Source organism: Pelobates fuscus, chromosome 10 (assembly GCF_036172605.1).
Source record: "Pelobates fuscus isolate aPelFus1 chromosome 10, aPelFus1.pri, whole genome shotgun sequence".
NCBI lineage: Eukaryota > Metazoa > Chordata > Amphibia > Anura > Pelobatidae > Pelobates > Pelobates fuscus.
In genome coordinates this window covers 75,563,700-75,576,439 of record NC_086326.1, presented here as the reverse complement: position 1 = coordinate 75,576,439, position 12,740 = coordinate 75,563,700, and the positions used below count along the sequence as shown (strand labels likewise).

Below are 12,740 nucleotides of genomic sequence, written 5' to 3'. Positions count from 1 at the left end.
TGCATGATATTGGTATGATTCTACTTGTTTATCTCATGTTCCAATGTGCAGGAGAAGATACAAAACAGTGTGAGTTTTTAATAGAACCATCTATTAATCAAGACAGACCAACATGAACAAAATATGGGTGTTGTTACTATGGGTTAATGGGTTAAAGGGTTTAACCCCTTAAGGACCAAACTTCTGGAATAAAAGGGAATCATGACATGTCACACATGTCATGTGTCCTTAAGGGGTTAAAGGAACCCCCATTAACTAGAAGGTATGGTGATATGGCTCATTTTCCCATTGATCTTAAGTCAATAAGTGAGTAAGGTAATAATATGAGGACATTGTGTCTCCCCTTTTTGCCTTCTCCTATCTCTTGCCCAGTGAGAAGAAAGACTGTAAAAATGAGATACCACATCTTGAGACCCCTGCATTAATTTCACTAAACGCTATACCACAAAATAGGAAGGGATATTGCCCAACACTTCACTCATGCATGGTTTGTGGGAAATGGAAGGAGGGGTACATCACATAGTTCTCTGATTAACAAGAGGTTCTTGGAAACCACAATTTGTGTTTATTTATATTGCTACTTTATGCATAATACATGGCAGACAAGTATGATAGTAACAGCCCAATTGTCGGAGGCCTGAGGTTGTATACTGTCAGTGTACAACAAGGGTTAAGGTGCATAGCATCCATAAACTAGAATTATCTGATAATTCCGCATCTATTTCCTATAATTATTCTTAATAACAGATCTTAATGGACAAGCATAATGGCTCAACAGACATTTTGTTTCCAGGCACTTTTCCTTCTTAACATTTGCTTGAAAACATGGCCCTCTGAGAATTCAAATTCACTGAAATGCATTTGTGAAGAGCTTTTAGTTTTGTCCACTAAAAGGATTCACAAACGTTCTTACTCTTAGACTTGATTCACCAGTCAATACACTGTAATGATCCTTTCATCTGATTTCATACTGTACATTAACATGTGTTTTTGATCGTTTGTGAGGCCTTGGTGAATAAATATTTAAACATGCCATAAGCGAACAGGTTAGTTTGTCACATTTGGATTTTCCAAGTACCTTGCAAGCTGACTCCCAGTGTATTCTCGCTTTCTTGGATAGATTTCACTAAGTCGACCCATTTCCAAAAACACTTAAAGGGGCACCCCAAAAACTCTCATGGTTATTCACTAAAGTGTGAATTTTCAGTCATGTAAAGTTAGCTGACATGGAGATTTTGTCAAATTCAGTCATTTTGTTTAAAATTTTAAATTTACTTTGAATTCCTAATAAACATCCAGGGAGTGAGGATATGGTAAAAAAAAAGGTTCAGCAAGCATTCTGGGGTATATTTGCAGGCTGCAATAGCACACTGCAATGTACGTTGCAATATATTTAGGTATTATTCCGATATACAGCCACCCTGTTTGCATTCTTCAGACTTTTTTGGGGGATTATAATTGTGTACTAAGTGATTCCAACCTATAAACTATTGTAAATGTATTGGTAGTCTGCATTTTCTAGTACTTTATCTAAGAATGATGTGGTAGTAAAGGAGTTTAAAGCCCATCACTCAAATATGTACCTAAATAATGATGTGTGATATCATTTTCATGACAAGGTAAACTGTGCTCATCTATGGCATATCTTTAGAAACTGCCCTGCTACGAACCATGAGAACAGTAATCAGAAACGACTTAATTGTACTGAAAAGTGACTAGTTGGAGAAAACACACACACACACACAGTAAAGGCATAAACGAGTGATTGTATGTCCGTACACGATGTAAAAAGACTGGCGGTGTAGCTCACATTTTCTGTGCCTCTTTCATAGCTTTCATAGCTTACCTACAGAATGAGAAGACCAATTTATGTAATGTGCTAAAGACACAAACAAAAACAACACTAATGACATCTAGTCAAAAATAAGCTATTACAAAAAGACTTTTGTGAAGTATTGCTTAAAAAGAGATGTAAATGTCTACATAAGTTCTACACTTTGTGCTTCTTTCATATAATTTCCTTTGAAAGTCATATATGTAAGATGTGTAAAATGCAAGACTTTTTTAATCCTCTTTTTGTTTAAGTTGTAAAAAAAATGCTTAAAGTATATTTAAAATGTTTAGGTAGGGGAGTACAAGCAAGTATATGCAATATTACAAACCAGTGCATTATTTTTTGTGATCTTCAGTAAATTATTTTGAAGATAGGATGATCCATAACTCCTGGGCATGTTAATTCAATATATGTATTTAATGTAAAAGTAAATTAAGGTTCCTACTAAAACACAACGACTTGAACTTCAGTTGTTTGCATACTATCTGTTACAATATAATTTCAAAATATTTGATACACGGGCAAGTTTAGAAAATACAGCTTTCGTTTCTGGGTGTTTTTTAAACTTACACAAAGGAATGATTTCTTTCTGGTTGCTTTTAATTGAAGGATTTTATATAGAGAAATAATTCATTATTATCACTTATACTCTTCACAAGTGTGCAAAGGGTCAGAAGTTGTATCCATATCCACAACACCCCACTCAGGGATTACATAATGTGGCCTTAAACCTCAAACACTGCAAGAACGTATATTTAATGCCTCCACTGAGACCTGCCCATAAGAAATTGATGTGTTCCGCTAGCAGTAAAGTTGCGGAAAAATTTCAGAGGATGTTTTAGGTCTTTAAGACATCATGCCAATTAATCTTTCTGTCATATCACTCACCCATATAACTTCAGTCTGAACTTTCCCTGAAAGTTACAATTGAAAATCATGAACAGCAACTTCCTTAATGATGTCAGCAGCTCATTAAATTGTATCACATTTGTAGCCTGACATAGAAGTGATAATGAATATTAACACATAGAACACCATCAGGTGATACCTATGTGTTACATTGCCAGGAGAGATTCCGACATTCATTCTGTGTTCACTGATGTCAACTGTTAGTCTGAATAATTTTAGGGAAAATGGTTAACTCTTTCAGTGCCTGGTAGGCGAGTAATCCAATGATGTTCGATAAGGGAGTCAATAGATAGATCTTCATTGTTTTATTAAATAATCAACACTGGTTCTGTGTTCTTGGAAATATAGAGTATGGGAAGTTTCAACTGAAAACCTAATTTTGAGTTAAAAAACTAAAAAAAAAATAATTTAAAAAGTGAAATATTATATTTAGGGTTCATTTATGAGCTACAGAGCAGTTTGTTCTACAAATTGTATTTATTATATTCTATTTATATTTGTCAACTGACTGCAGAATATGCCGCTGAAGCGTCAAATATTTGGTTTATTAAAAGAAGTCTTTAAAGAAGTACAGTGAATATTTTTTAACTAAAAGGAATGTTTGAATTACAAAATGTGAGCCAAATAATCCATAGAGTGCTACAGAATAATCTGGCGCTATGTAAATACTAATACTGATAATAATAATATAGAAAAGAAAATCAATTTCTATGTTTTACTGAGATTACGGATACAGTATAATCATTCAGTTACTTTTATTCATGCAGTAATAGCTGTGTGTTGCATAGTAATCTGGGTTGAAATAGACTCTAAAAACCCTTTGAGTTCAACCTTTAAAACTCTCTCTCTCTCTCTCTCTCTCTCTCTCTCTCTCTCTCTCTCTCTCTCTCGGGTAGGACCTGCCAAGAATGGGGTACATTGACATTGTGGCAGGCTTATGCAATGTATGATCATATAATGTAACTAAACCCCCATTATGTTTTCCCTAGGTGATGTGTTTTTAAATAAAGCTATTACAATCTGTGAGATATGAAATCATTGTTTAGTGAATAAGCGAGTGCGCTGGATTGTAAAACCCATTCACACCTCTTGTCACTATCTCTCCTCCTACTTCTAGCAGCTTGTGAAATCTCTCCCAATCCAGGGCCCTTCACCTCGTCTGCTCCCACTAAAGCAACCAGAAACCACGCAAACCTCATCCAAATACCAAGCAGTTTATCCTCCTCTACCATCATTCAATGTGCACTCTGGAACACCCGTTCCATCTGTAGCAATATTAAATCAACAGCCATACACAACCACTTCATCTCTCATTCCCTCAAACTGCTTGCACTCACTGAGACCTGGCTGTTCCCTTCTGATACCGCTACTCCAGCTTCTTTATGATTCGGTGTACTACAATTCGCCCACACTCCCAGACTCAACTGTAAAGGTGGCGGTGTAGGCATCCTTCTCTTCCTTCAATGTACTTTTCAACCTATCCTCCCTGCCCTATCCTTTACTTCCTTTGAAGTTCACACTGTCCGCATATCTAAGCCGACTCCTTTAAGAATTGGCATCATTTTTCTGTATTAACCTATGTATATTAGAAGGGGGACCACAATAATTGTATTTGTATGTACAGATCTAGTAAGGTGCCCTATTTGCATTTTCATATTTATATGTAAGTTCTTGGCACTATTTAAAACCTACCAGTTTTGTGTCCACCAAAAGTGGGGATTTCTGAATTATTTAGTGATATATGCACTGCATTAAGAAATCTCTAAGGTGACCTCCTAGTACATGTAGGATCTCTTATTCCTATTTGTATACATTTAAGGACATGGATTACTCGAACCATGTCATGGGGTCCAATGAGACCAAGATAAACTTATTTGGTTCAGATGGGGTCAAGCATGTGTGGCGGCAACCAGGTGAGGAGTACAAAGACAAGTGTGTCTTGCCTACAATCAAGCATGGTGGTGGGAGTGTCATGGTCTGGGCCTGCATGAGTACTGGGGAGCTACAGTTCATTGAGGGAACCATGAATGCCAACATGTACTGTGACATACTGAAGCAGAGCATGATACCCTCTCTTCGGAGACTGGGCCACAGGGTAATATTCCAACATGATAAAGACCCCAAACACACTTCCGAGACAACCACTACCTTGCTAAAAAAGCTGAAGGTAAAGGGGATGGACTGGACAAGCATGTCTCCAGACCTAAACCCTATTGAGCATCTGTGGGGCATCCTCAAACGGAAGGAGGGGAGAGCAAGGTCCCTAACATCTACCAACTCCATGATGTCATCATGGAGGAGTGGAAGAGGACTCCAGTGGCAACCTGTGAAGCTCTGGTAAACTCCATGCCCATGAGGGTTAAGGCAGTGCTGGAAAATAATGGTGGCCCCACAAAATATTGACACTTTTGGCCCAATTTGGACATTTCCACTTAGGGGTGTACTCACTATTGTTGCCAACGGTTTAGACAATTAATGGCTGTGTGTTGAGTTATTTTGAGGGGACAGCAAATTTAAACTGTTATACAAGCTGTATACTTACTACTTTACATTGTAGCAGAGTGTAATTTCTTCAGTGTTGTCACATGAAAAGATATAATCAAATATTTACAAAAATGTGAGGGGTGTACTCACTTTTGTGAGATACTGTATATAGATAAAATAGAAAGGTGAACAGCGCTAAAGATCAGAAATTGTACATACGTTTAGTAGAAATACTGGCCAGCGGAGTAACTTAAAAAAAAGGAGAAACAAAGATACAAATAATGGTACAGTATGTATGAACAATATAATTCCACAAGAACAAATGGGTTATATTCACACTCACACTTTGAGGAGCTATATCAGCTCGGTGTTAAGAGCTTGGACGGAATAATCCCCGTCTATGGATTTCTTGAGGTTCCAGATCGTTGGTGAGTTTATAGGTGTAAGTATTCGTTATATGAAAAACAAGAGTAAAATACGCCACATGGTCTAGTACGTAAATATAAAATATTGTAGTAAGAGTAGATGATCCTACTTACATATACTAGAGCAACGACCTGCTCTAGTTTGGAGAGTTTCAGGTGGAATAATCCCCACCTCGGGATATAGTGGACCCAGGTATAGCAGCAAAGCAGTATTAAATAGGAAGGAGGACCAAAAAAAAAAAAAATGACTGGATAGTTTAAAAATTATATATACTTTAATACAATAAGTAAAAAGTGAATAATACACTATAAAACCAGTCCTGTATAAAAGTCCAAAATTCTTCCTCACTTGACGCGGTTCGCCGAAGCTTTCTCAAAAGTTACACCTATAAACTCACCAACGATCTGGAACCTCAAGAAATCCATAGACGGGGATTATTCCGTCCAAGCTCTTAACACCGAGCTGATATAGCTCCTCAAAGTGTGAGTGTGAATATAACCCATTTGTTCTTGTGGAATTATATTGTTCATACATACTGTACCATTATTTGTATCTTTGTTTCTCCTTTTTTTTAAGTTACTCCGCTGGCCAGTATTTCTACTAAACGTATGTACAATTTCTGATCTTTAGCGCTGTTCACCTTTCTATTTTATCTGTCCATTTATCACAAGGTAGAGGGAACACCTTGTTGGTGAACTGCTGCTCACCCTTGAGAAGAGAGCGCTTATTACCCTTTTGCATTAGATACTGTATATATATGCTACATTTATCCATTAGTATGTTAAAATCATATAGTAACAATTAGATTGTAAGCTCTTCAGAACAATGTTTAATCACACAACTCACACCCTCAACTTAGCAAAAATATAAAGTAAACACATTCACAAACAAATTCAGCATTTTCAAGACTTAAAACCTTAAGAAAAACATATTTTACTATAGTATGTAGGCATAACATAATACAAATAAATGTTTTAGCCTGAAATCATGTTATATTAACAAAAATCCGGTTGTGGACAAAAATGTTGATGCTTGCTAATTAGAAATGTTGATTAAAATCTTGATTTTGTAAGTAGACCATACTATATCTGATGACACTTGTACAACACACACTGGGAAACATTACATCTTTCTTGTGGTTATAAGCAGCAGTTTAATTTTTTGTTCATGGCTTCTACTCTGAGAATCTTCCAAACACATGTACATGCACACAAAGGAATAGAAATCCGCCCCTGATTCCTTGCCTGGGGCTTTGAAGTTTCTTTTCCTTTTGGCATGTCTTAAGTGAATGTAAGTAGTTAGCACAAGGCTTTAATGCTTAACAAACATCTTCAGGTTCCTGAGCTCCATTCATGCCCAGACTACTCTGAGGCTCCACTTTTTCTATACAAAAAAGCGAGCACACTAGAACAGACTTCAACAAAGAACTAATCACCAATAAAATGTAGCAGCACATGCCCCCCTCTTTCATCTCCATATGACGTATACATTTTGAGCTGTAGATAAAGCATGATGCTCTGTCATTCAGAATATATATGACTAAAGAGTTTTTTGGAAAACTTTTTTCTTTGCAAAGAACACAAATTAATATATCTGCTTCATAATAGAAGCTTAGATTTGGATTCTGGTTGAATTTTGAAACAGTGTTTGTGAGGTTGTAAATTGCTGAAGTATTATATAATTCAATAAAATTTTACTTAAATTTGGTTATAGCGTGTTCCATTGAGACGTCATGACACTATGTTGTGTGACTAAACTTGTATTCATTAGATTTTAGCACGCAGATGTCCTGCTTTGAGGAAATTGTGATCAGCAGAAGTGCCTCATCTGCAAATTTTTCATGGGCCCCTCAGAGTGTGACGTAGATGCTCATGTGCTAGCGGGTGGCACCTTTTCCCCAGATGATTATCATGCCTTCCAATATTTCAAATAGGACTATGGGAGGAGGGAGTGCCAGGAGAAAGTTCTCAAAAATTTTAGATGATTAAAAAATAAAAATGTATGATTCATACACAGACCGATTTCTAAACACATTTATTGTAGCTTAAAAGTACATTACCGTGAGTATTATTGCTGTAGAGCTCTGTTATACACTCAAACACACAAAAAAATATGTGTACCTAAAAATTAGTGACAGACTGATTTGTGCCCAAAATAAGGACTGTCTGTCCTAAATCGGTCGCAGTGGGGGAGGAATGTGGCTTTGAGACATTCAGAGTATGTTCTCATATGGTATTCTTACCTTTTTATAAGAACATACACTGCAAATGTATGTTAATGTTAGTGAGTGGTCCTACCCTCTACCACATCAGGAAGGTGTCACTTTACTGAATGACTATAGGAAACTTCTTTTTTGATGACAGTTTCCTGTAAGCAGAGATAAGATGAAAGCCTACAATTAGAGTCATAAATACAGTTAATAATATCTCCATCAAATGAGAAATATCTAAATAGATATGGAGGAATTGCTAATATTTCTTTGTGAGAAGAGAAATTATAAAAAGTTAATTCTGGGTAATGTTCACCATACATAAAAATTACAATCCAAATAGCTCCAGCCATTACTGGTCATATGTCCACCCAACTAACCAACAGAACACGTTAGTTATAGCCAATTTTCCCACCATGTACATCAAGGCAACATAGTCCAAAACAGATGGACTCCAGGGGTTGCTGGTTATTGATGAACAATAGCATATCTCCAAAATCAGACTGGTTTAAAAGTTACTTGACACTGTAAGCCTGAGGGGTTCATGGCACACTGACAACGGCTAAATATCTACTTGCCAGATTTGTATTTTTACTTGCCACTTGCCTAGTGAGCAAGCAAAAAATGTTGAACACTGAATAATATCAGATATTGAATAAGAAATGGAACATATCTCTCAGTGTCAGTGATGATTTTATGGGGCTGTTATTAGTTCCTACATGTACATGCTAAGACAATCTCCTGTCCCATTGCATTGTCAGTTGAGAAAAAGAATACTCAATGGGTTGAATCCCAAAGTTTATTTATGTAAGCTGGAATAAACAAAGTTTTTCTCGTGTGATTCAAAATCATTTGTTTATCAATCGTATATATACTTGTAAGTATGTTTTGTACACACATTATGCATCATTTGAGTCCTGTTAAATCTTGATGTGAATTCTTCATATAGCACTTCTCCCGTATAGAGACTTATGATTTAATACCCAAAACATGAACACATTAAAGTATCTAATGCTGTTTACCGTCTAAGGCTACGTCATTATCAAAATATTATGAATGTTATTTTTAAGTATATTTATGAATTATAAAACTGATATACCCATCAATATACACATAGAAATTGCTACCATTGCATTAATCATGACAAACATTAGTTGGGTTTCTAAGTAAATAACATGCAAGGTGCGAGAGATCGGCTTCCTAGAAGAAGGAGGTTTGCTAAAAACACTTTAGCCTTTGGTATCCTAATGCCAATTCATACTTTATGCTGCTATCCTGTTCTAGGTTTACTGAGATAGTCTTTCCAGGTTGCTTTGATTATGGGAACATCACAAGCTGTAGCTACCACAGACCTCAGATAAGCTCTAGGCCAGGCTTCCCCAAACTCCGGCCCCCCAGATGTTGCTGAACTACAACTCCCATGATTCTAGGAATGAAATAGCTAGGCTGAGAATCATGGGAGTTGTAGTTCAGCAACATCTGGAGGGCCGGAGTTTGGGGAAGCCTGCTCTAGGCACTGTCATTTTCACTGATTTAACAGACTTTACCAACGCAATCAAGTTTTGATCTCATGTGTCACCTTTTTATAGCCAGAGGGGTAATATGTGTGTAACCATAGCAATCATGTCTCCACACCCGAATGGCGTATCTAGTGTCAAAAAGGAAAAGAAACAACACTTTCCTTTTTGTTCTACAAATAATTGTTAATATATTATGTGTTATATCCCCCAAGCACTCCACACTTCAATCTCCATATAAATTGACTTTCTACATGTACATCAGAGTGTGTAACAGCAGTACTTTCTACTGGAGGTCTACCTTTTGGCCACTCTACCTTCATAGATCTCTCTATGATATGCATCGTATAAAATCACATGGCGTATAACTTGGACGCTCTTACAATCCCAAAATGATTTAGAAACAGGCCTTAGTCATCATAGTTCTAAATGCAGTCTATTTGTAACTGAGCATCACTACAAACAAAGAATAATATGTTATGACAGCTCAAGATAACCAGTGGACCCATCTGGTCTCCCTGTTCATGTGGGAAATTTGGTGTGAGACAGCTGCAGTTCCAGAAGCTACCCCTTCAATTACTAATATAGAAATCCCATCCAAATTAGTGTGACCTGTGAACTTGCTTTGTTATTTTCAATAATCTCATTACAGGAACATGAGTTGTATAAGGTCAAGCAACACTTTTTTGGGCGACCAAATTAATGATTTTAATAAAAACGAAGCACCCCACAGAACAAGGAACAATACCCTGGGCTGGGGCAACCCATTTGGTCTCATCCACCTAGTATTGTAAAATAACTGAAAAGTACTTACTGAAAATAACATAAATAATAATAATAATATATACTACCATTTCCCCCCTAAAACTTGGTATTCAGTGTATATATTCAAGCAATGATTAATTATTAATAATGCATGTCATCCCAAACTCATTGTTGTATATCATGCAATAAATTACTTTGAACAGAGTTTTAATTGTATCATGTGAAATGTTCTGGCTATAAAAAAAAAAATATTGAGCAGAAACATTGTTAAAGGTCATTTGATGCAAAATTCTAAATCGTTTTTCCATCACAGCCATCCTCAAAGATCCTCAACTACCCCCAGCCCCCAACTCTCTAGAAAATAAATCTCCCCCAACCCTCAAGAAAAGAAATGTGCTCTAACAAAATGTGATGTCAGAATGTCCAGTTTCACACTTCAATCTGTTTGTCCTGCTTGCTGTCTGTATGTTTCTTCAGTTGCAGCTGTGGACGTGTATAGCTAAAATTCTTCCAGGCAGAGGTACGGCTGGTGTGGGTGTTCTGCAAAAGTGTGTCACTGGCTAGATCTGTTGCCTTATTTCTCAGAACATGCACACTCACAGTTAGAACATTCAAGCTGAGAAAGGCAGAGTGAAATACTGTCAAAGCAACATATGAACTGTGCTTATAGCTCTAGCTCTGCCAATCTTAACCCTTACTCCCACTACAATGCACATCATCCTTTCATTTTCCTTTTTTATACTGTAATAGCAATTGTAAAGTTTTCAAACATAATCAGTTATTTGCTCCATTTTCTTATGTCCACCTGCTCATAATTTTTTTTTTATCCTAATAGATTCTGACTCTATAATCTGTATTTATTAACTCGTTCAGTTCTGTAGCAATCACCACATTTTAAGTTAACCAAAAGTTAACACATATCAACTGTAAAAGTCATCTGTTTGGGTGAATTAATACAGGCACACATTCACAACGAAAAATGAATTAACCTTTTATTATTAATTAACCTTTTAAGTTCCACTATATTCATCACATTTTACCTAACCATGTGGCTGAGAGGGTTAACATATAGCCACTTTCAATTATATGTGTATCTATTAACCATTAGTAATGCCATTTTACCAGCCCCCCTCTGACTCACCGGGTTAACATATTCCTACTCAAAAAAAAGTCTATTATTAACCATTTCAGTTTCACAGGAAGCACCATATTTTTCCAACTACTGTGACTGAATTTAACATATATGCATTGATAATGTCATCTCCTTGACTGAAAGGGTTAATAATAAGCCACATTCAATGATATTAACTGTTTAATATCCACAGAAATAAAATGTAACCAACTCAAGATACTGAAAAGTGGTAACATATACCTACATATGAATATATATATATATATATATATATATATATATATATATATATATATATATATATATATATATATATATATATATATATATATATATATATATATATGGAGTATATACCCACATATAGACATATATATGGTGTATGTATATTCTGTTTCTTTTCAACCATTTCAGTGCCACAATGTGTTGAGAGATAAGGTAACGTGTATACTGTAGCAAGACACCGGCATACTGTCAGTAACAGTGGGGACAGACTGAGCTCAGTGAGTCCTTTCCTGGAGAGTAAGTACAAACTACAAGACAGAAGTAGCATAGAGCTTACCCAATGTCCAACTCTCTCCCTCTGCTCGCTTCAAAGTCTTCTTGATAAGCTTTAGAATGGTAAAAAAAGACGGGATCTCCTAGGCAGAGTTACAGTGGCTGAACGTTCCATAACACTCTGAGCTGACCAAGTCTTCTCCTCTCTCTCTTTCTCTCCGAGAGTTGGTCCAGTAGATTGTAACCCTTGTAGGACTCGTGGATGGAGTTAGGACCTGGGTGAGAAGTTGGTGAGTGTTCAGCTAGTCCCGGCAGGAGCCTGGAGTGCATCATCTCAGAAAGCACTGTGTCTGTCTGGAGGTGGAGTCTTAAAAAAAGATCTCTCCCCCTCTCACACCACTAGTCATCCCCCCACCTCCCTCCTTCTGCTATACTGTACCTCTCCTGTCCCCGGCTATGCCAGTCTCCACCCCCGACCTCTTGAGCTCCTTCTCCTCCACTCCCATCATCTCCCCCCACTCCTTCATTCTGCCCACCTCCTCCTCCCCTCTGCCTTTTCCCCTTCTCCTGGGATCCATACAAAACAACGACTTCTCTGTTAGCTTTGTGTAAGACTAACACCAAGTTATGTATGCTGTTTGACTATTTGGCACTTTTTCTACAGAAATAAGTCATATTTTTTGGACAGTAATTTTTTTTATCTCTTTTTTTAAGTGCAGACATTTATAACTGTCCCTTCACTCCAGTTAAAAAAGGGACTCCAGTAAATGTCACTCATTCATTCTTACTGCTCCATATAGCCTCCTGATTATATTAAAGCACTGAACAACTTAATTTTTTTTATATACAGTTTGTTGAAATAGTGTTCTTTTGTAGTTTGATAGAACATGACAGGGCAAATTCTCTATTATTATCAACATGCTGGTTATATGCAATATGTACAAATGCAGAAAAGCAGCTGTCAAT

General features: G+C 36.7%; 1 protein-coding gene across 1 annotated transcript in view; it reads right to left on the bottom strand.

The window, feature by feature from the left end:
• Positions 1–12,118, bottom strand: part of CHST3 (carbohydrate sulfotransferase 3) — a 112,419-nt gene extending 100,301 nt beyond the window's left edge. Inside the window, exon 1 of the mRNA XM_063434164.1 lies at positions 11,839–12,118. The gene's annotated coding sequence lies outside the window, so the exon portion shown is untranslated. The remainder of the gene's footprint in view (positions 1–11,838) is intronic.
• Between the last annotated feature and the right edge of the window lie 622 nt (positions 12,119–12,740).